The following is a 6,323-nucleotide window of genomic DNA, read 5'->3' as shown; positions in this document are numbered from 1 at the left end:
AACTTCATCTTGTATTTTCTTAGTATCTGAAAGGTTTGGTCGAGGTGACTTACGTGTTTGGCTGCTTGGAGGCTTTTGACTAGCATGTCGTCCACGTAGACCTCCATGGTTTTGCCAATGAGTTCGACAAACATCATGTTGACCAGCCTCTGATATGTAGCTCCGTTATTCTTCAATTCGAAGGGCATGACTTTGTAGCAGTACAGACCTCTGTCCGTAATAAATGACGTAGCTTCCTCATCAGGTCGGAACATGGGTATCTGGTTGTACCCTGAGTATGCATCCGTGAAGCTCAGCAGTTCATGTCTAGCAGTGGAATCCACAAGTTGGTCTATCATTGGAAATAAGAAGCTGTCTTTAGGGCACGCCTTGTTCAAGTGTGTGAAGTCTACGCACACCCTTCACTTTCCGCTGGGCTTTTTCACCAGGACCGGGTTGGATATCCATTTCGGGTAGATGGCTTCCCTTATGAAACCACTGTGGCTAAGTTTGTTTACTTCGTCTTTTAGTACCTCGTACCTCTCTGGATTGAGGGCACGTCTCTTCTGTCGATGGGGGCACAAGAGGGGTTGATGTTAAGATGGTGGCAATTGACCCTTGGATCTATTCCCACCATATCTTCATGCTTCCAAGCGAAGACATCCAGTTCCTTTTCAGGAAGCTTATCATCTCTTCTTTTGCTTCGGGGGACAGTGCCTTCCCTACACGGAAAACCTGACTGGGGTCTTCTGGGTTGGCGGAGAAAGTTTTCAGTTCTTCCATTGGGGTTGCATTTGGTTCATAGTCAATTATTCGGGGATCTAACTCATCAAGAGGGTGCCCTTGTTTAGGGGCCTCTTCTATGTCGACGTCTTCCTCTTGCTCAGAGGTCTACCCTTGTTCAGGGACGTCGAGCATTTTCACGTCTGTACCGATTTCAGTGGAAACCTCAGTTAGGATTACATTAACAGTTCGGGGCTTCGAATTTCGCAGCGAGTTTAAGTAGCATGCCCTGGAGCCCATCTGATCGCCTCGGACCGTTGCAATCCCATGTTTAGTTGGGAATTTCATACACAAATAGTGGATGAATGTGACGGCCCAAAGATCTTTCAAAGCGGGTCTGCCCAATACTCCATAATAGGCTGATATGTGGTCTACCACTAAGAATTCCATAAAGTGTTGGGCCACTAGGGATGCCGAACCCATCTCGACGGGCAGAGTCGTCTGCCCTCGTGGGACAATGCTGTCCCCAGTAAATTCAAATAGTGGGTCGGTCATGGGGATCAACCCATGTTCAATCTACATTTTGTTAAAGGTGGAGACGAACAATATGTTCACTGAACTGCCATTGTCAACTAGCATGTGTTTGAGCCCATTTCTGGCTATTGCGGCTCTCACAACTAGTGCCTCGCAATGGGGATGATGAACTCCTTGCGCATCTTCCTGGGAGAAGGTAATTAGGGCCATCCTGTTGGCCTCTTGGGACTTGTTGACAATGTAAGTGATCATTGGTGGGTTCTTTGCTTCCCATGTATAATTCCTTTGGGCATTCCTGGTGTTGCCACCGATGTCGGGTCCCCCAATGATGGTGTCGATTTCCCTGATGATTTGGCCCCCAGAAAATGGGTCATGATCTCTCTGCCTAGACTCTCTTTGGTCCCTTGATTCTCTACTCCAGGGTGATTGCTCTCTGGGCCTTAGATCTCCTTTGTTCGGGGAGACAGATTTGCGAGGATATTCATTCCTCCTGGAGGGGTGTGGGTCGGTCCGATCTGGACGTCGAGGAGCGTCTCTACGTTCGTTGGTGTCATGCCCATGGAGTTGATGAAAAATGCAAAACCTTGCCCCTTCCAAGGGCCTGTTTGATCGCTTCTTCTTTTTTTTCTTGCTATCGTTTCTTCCAGATGGCCCTGCTTTGCCAGGAGCATTTTCATATGCCAATACCGGTACTGCATTTAGTATGGCAGAAGCCAGTGCCTGTCCAGAGGTGGGAGCTATTGCGTGTCCTGATTGAGTACATTGTTGAGTAACCAGGTGTGCTGCGGGTCATCGACCTACCTGCATCTGAGGCGGTGGGAGTCCCTGCGTGGTACGATTTCGGTGATCAATCATTTCTTCACTTACGATTTCAACTCTCATCATTTTCACGAGTTCGTCATAGGTGGAAGGATTATTGCTGCGCACGTCACTCCAGAACAAAGTGTTCATGTTGAGGCCGCTTCTCAGGGCTGAAAGGGCTTTTGTCAGTGACCTATTCGCAGTATGTGATTTCGTCCGTAAACCTGGCGAGATAACTTTTCAGTGTCTCTCCAGGGGCTTGCCTCATGTCTTGCAGGCGTTGCACTGGGGCCTCTTTCTCTCTTTGCGAGAGGTACTGATTCAAGAATGCCTTCTTCAAATCTAGCCAACTTCTAATGCTTAGGGGAGGAAGCCTGCTGTACCACACTTCAGCGGCTCCGCCTAGTGTTAAATGGAATGCTCTGCATTTCAAAGCAAGCGAGGCTTCCCTGAGACTCATTTGCGTCATATACTTGGTGAGGTGCTTCTCCGGGTCCCCCTTTCCTTCATACTTGGGGATCTTAGGGGGCATGAAATTTGCTGGCATAGGGAAGTTTCGGATCTCATGGAGGTTATCATCGTCATCGTCAATCTCATAAGACCGACATGGTCCATCTGATCCTTCATCATCTTGAATGTTCTGGGGAGGTGGAGGTGCTTCTCATCGACTCCCCCAATCTACTAGGTTCCTCATGTCCCTCCTATTTCTAGGAGGAGGAGGAGGAGCATGTTCTTGTTCCTGATCTGGCCAAACTAATCTTCTCACTGGGGGGGACCCTATTGCTAGGACCCTCCCCTATCTAGTCGAAGACGCTTACCGACCTCTATTCCTTATATTCTTGAGGGAAATTGTCCCCCAGGTGTGGTTCTGATGGCTGGTTCCCTTGCACATAAGATGTGGCTTCGGCGTCTACTTCTCTTTCGAAGGGGCGTTTTGTGTTCCAGCTCATATGGCTTCGGGAGCGAGATACAAGGGCTTCCTGTACCGAATAAGATTCTTGGGGTATTTGATAGCCTTGATGACCCTGGGTTTGCATGAGAAGTTCATGCATTGCAATATTCTGAGCTATAATGTCCCTCATGCCCGCCGCTATTTGAGTCATCCCTTCAGTGAGCATGGCTGTTCTTGCGCCTCGACGACGCCGGTGATAGGGTCTCTGGTGAGTGATATTGTTATGGAGCACCTCTTCTTCAGAGGCCTTTCTCATGAGGTTGTCGTCTTCATGGCTATAACTCATCATATCTCCTTTTTCAAGGGTGGTGAGAACTTGGATTATAACTCGATTTGTTCCTTTTCAAGAACATGCCATTTTCAGAGTTAGTCGCTAGTTTTTCGGTGATTTCTCCGATGGAGAATGCAGAACCTTGAACGGGAAGTGTTTCCCACAGATGACGCCAATCTGTTGACCTCGAAAATTGGACCTTCCCGTGGCCAACCGAGAGTTACTCCACGTATTCCGCCCTGTGCATAATCAACGTACGGTCAGACGCACAAGGTCGGAACCAGTTGAAGTGGTGGCGACCGTATGCACTCCGACGGTCAAGTCAGGTTCAGGTGGTCGAAACGGTACCCTGGGGTTGTGCAAAATAATAAGGGGGAGGAGAAAATATATATGCTTGCTATGGAGTGCTATCTAGTAAGAGTTTCATTACATTTGCCTCTCACGAACCCTTGGGCATTTATAGGTGGGATGAACCGTTGGATGTGGGGCACGTGTATACATCTGACGGTATGAGGTGTCTGCTCATAGGCGTCAATCATCCGCGTCTATAGAGAAAGGATATTGGCAAAGATCTCCTACTGAAATTGGTGACGGATCTTCTGACAAAGGTTCCAGGAGTGCACTTCGCCTCGGCCTTATGGGCGAGGGCGCTTCGGACAGTTCAGCAGGATCGCCTATATCTCGCAGTGTGATAGTAGGTCATTAATATTGGGGAGATCACTTCGGAACCACTTCAAGTGGGTGACTAGCAGATCGGAGTGCGTGGTGGTGGACATTTCGAAATGGTTCAGATAGGAGCACAACAGTTATAATAATCATTTTTTTTTTTTAAATCGAATCACCACAAAGGTGAAATATAGCTCAGTGCACAAGATCCATCTTTTCAGGGTAACACACTCCATCCACCCCAAACAAAAATAAATAAATAAATAAAAATTAAACCATCAGAAAGGTGAAGTTTTTGTAATATCAACTGGAGGCCTTGATGGCCCGACATGCCACATTTTTTTTAATCATTTAGACCATGTTGCACCTTTTGTGAAATCTTAAGTGTATTTCAAACTCATTTTAAGCTTCTTTTTTCTATCAAATTGGTCTAGACGTCTTGCACCTCTAGTTGTCCTACATCTTAGAGTAATGTTATGTTGCACCAACTTAAGTGAAAATTTTACTATCGATAGTGTTACATAGTATTATTCTGAGTTAATTTGGGGGCTAATCTCCTCGCATTTGAATCACAATCAATTATATGTTATCTCTTTAATTTTTTATTTTATTTTTATAGTTATAGATGTTGGGGGAAATTGCTTCAAACGTGTCAAAAATAAAAGGAAGTGATCAGTTCTTTATGATAATAAAATATGGGTTGAATTGTTCTTTACTTGAAGAAAAAAGATACCAAAAAGTATTGTTAAAATTATGAACTTCATTTGGCTTATAGAGTTTCTTTCACGAGGGTTTTACAATATACACACAATGGGGGTGGGCGGATATTTTTTTGGTAATATTTTACTCACATGAAGTCCACACCCATGTGAGTATTCTGGTTCCATTCTGTAATGCATTATTCTGTATGCATACAGAATAATGCTAAAATTATATAGGTAAGCAAATTGTAAACTTACTATTTTCTTCACCTCTGGGCATCTGAAAATTGAAGAAATTATTAGGTCAATTTTTAGTATAAAATACTGTATGTATTCTTTGGATAGGTGTCTTTTACGAAGAAAAATTGTAAGTTTAACATTGTAGTTTTATACGGTATAGTGGATTTTAGGATGTTAGTTTTCCTGCTATACTTGAGGAGTTTGGTTGAGAGAGATTCTATACGATTGTAATAATTTTTCATATAGTAGAAAGCTTTGATAACCCTTAAAATGAATAAATTGAGTTGGAAGCACGAATATTTGTGGTTTGAGGTGGCGGGGGAGTATGATGGTTGAGGCGTTGAACAAGTAGGATAAGAACTGGATGGCGGTTGTTGGTGCTGTTGCCAGGTTGAATATTCCAATACCATTTGTGTTGGGAGATGGCAGCACATTGGTGGCAACGCTGGCAGATCTGCTGGTGGTGAATGATAGAGATGGTGATGGCAATTGTGTTTAGCAATGGTGATTTGGCGTTGGTAATGTAATAATAAATGTTACAAGTGGTGTGGTCGACATATGCTACATCCTACAAGTAGCGGTGATGTCGACACCTGCAGTGATTACGAAAATAAGCTACAAAATGTCTGTAATATACTGAGTTATAATGGTGAAAATTCTACAAAATATAATATAACGCGTTTAAAAAATAGCATTTGGAGCATAAAAAAGGTTTAAAAATAAGTTTGGATAAACAGAGTTCAAATTGTCAACCTTCTAGGCCAACAAGGCACCACAACCAACAGGGCGAACCAAGGAACACTGGACCCACATTTATTTATTTATTTTTTTCTGAAACCTCGAGGATTCTCCCATTTCTAGGAAACAAGCGGCATGAACCGCAGTTTACACACAACATATAGAAGCATTGACAGCAAAACGAAAATCAGAGTGCAGGGTTTGAACACGCTCGACTATTGCAACATTAAGACCAGCATTCTTTGCCTTCGTAGAGGGCCAAAAGTTTTTTGTTTTTTTGATCTGCCTGTGACCAATAGTTCTATCTGATGATTCCAACATTCAAAAGTTGGAAGGGCCCAAAAAGAAGAATATAACAAAACACAAAGGAAGGAGGCGTATAAATAAGCATCATAAAAGAACTTTTGTGAAGTACGACATAGATTAAGAATATGATAAAGAAAAAGATGTCCAGCATAATGAATATTGGACAAAAATCATCAAAATAATTACTCGAGAAAACTTTTTCTTAAATTCAAGTTGTGGACAATAAGCAAATGAAAGTTTTTCCGATATTATAGTACGAAAGAATTATCTATGTACAGAAGAAAACATCATCCCCAAGGAATTAGATTCGAAAAATTCTCTAAAAAAGCTACATAGAATCCGCTCTACCTAAGACTGCTCGTAAAAGCAGTCCCACCATCTGTACAGCTAATGGGAAACCTAAAATAGGATA

The sequence above is a fragment of the Olea europaea genome, chromosome 19, assembly GCF_002742605.1.
Source record: "Olea europaea var. sylvestris chromosome 19, O_europaea_v1, whole genome shotgun sequence".
In the NCBI taxonomy this organism is placed as follows: Eukaryota; Viridiplantae; Streptophyta; class Magnoliopsida; order Lamiales; family Oleaceae; genus Olea; species Olea europaea.
Note: the sequence above shows the minus strand (reverse complement) of the source record.